This window comes from Schistosoma mansoni (assembly GCF_000237925.1).
Source record: "Schistosoma mansoni, WGS project CABG00000000 data, supercontig 0125, strain Puerto Rico, whole genome shotgun sequence".
Taxonomy (NCBI): Eukaryota; Metazoa; Platyhelminthes; class Trematoda; order Strigeidida; family Schistosomatidae; genus Schistosoma; species Schistosoma mansoni.
The window spans coordinates 500,627-502,096 of record NW_017386034.1 but is presented as its reverse complement, the minus strand read 5'-3'; positions in this window follow the sequence as shown (position 1 = coordinate 502,096).

Here is a 1,470-nt window from a genome sequence, read left to right as displayed (position 1 = left end):
AAGTAGGGTTCTCTATATATAACAATAATGTGGTCTTATTCTCGAAGTAAACATATGATATATATGCATAATTTTGACCTGCAAGATCGGACCTTCTATACTACGAATTTAGTTATCAGCCCTATAGTATAAATGCATAAATACTGATTGGAATTTATTGGTTTCTTATATCTTTTATTTTCTAAAGAATTTGAATAGAAACTGTTAATTAGAATACAATTTGATGAAAATATTATTGATTTCAGTGAACATAGTTATATGCTTACATTCATTAATACAAATCTGAAATGATATTACAGTTTTATTGATGAAGGAAATTTGAGTACGCAAGAATCTAGTTAAATGTTTGGTATTCATTTACTATAAACACTTTACCTTAATTGCTTACATATTGAAGTCAGATGATTATATTTTTTATCCATTAAATAAAACTATCCTAAGACGACGTAACTTCAATAGATAGGTCAGATCATCTGACTAAATATCTTCGATTAGAAGCATTTTATGATAGGTTTATATATAATTTATCGGTTTAGAAAATAAAACAATTCTTTGAAATACTTTCCATATCGTAATAGTGACCAAGATTTTTAAATCAAATGAATGTTACGGATACTTGTATATTTGCTTGAATGGTTTGACTGATAGGTCGAATTGACTATTGACTAAACCACTAGATATCAGGTCCAAACTTCTTTTCACCTACTTTGGTTTAAGCAGTCTCATAGTATCACTAGCCCCCAAATATAAAGTATAAATCATAGTTAAGTGAATAAACCTGTACTTGGAAAATGAGTTGCTTTAGTGGTTATTAATCATTCATAACGTCAACTAAGATAAAATATTTCCACAAAAAGACAAAGGCGTCTAATCTTTTATTTTATTCTATATAAGATTATGGACTTCATTCTTTGTATTTATTTAGTACGCCCAGTCAGATACAAAGTACTCTATTGAAATATCAAGTAAAGTCTCAGCACAGTGTTTCAGTCAGTTAACTCTTATCAATCTAGTATAACGGTTTAGAAGTTCTTTTTAATGATTTAGCTATAACAGTGACATATAATAAATATAGTAACTCTTTTATGACTTATCTAGTCCATGCTAGTTTTTCTAAACCACGGATGATTGCTATCATGAAAATAATGATTATCTCTGTATATGTATTACGACTAGATCTAAATTCATTAGATTATGCACTTCATTTACAACTACAATCTTGTTGTAACAAATACAAAATAACTCACACTAGTCCATACGTAATAAATCTAAAGATGACAAAATATGAATAGACCTGGTTGAACTCCACTGGTCACTGCTTCTTACTAGGACCCCAGGAAATATCTCTTGAAACCAGTCACTAGTGAGCATATGATTATTATCAGAAGGGGTTTTTTGTGGAGATTTTAGTAATTTTATAGTTGAAATCATGAGTCAATTGAATCTAGACCACCATAGAAAACCTGGGTC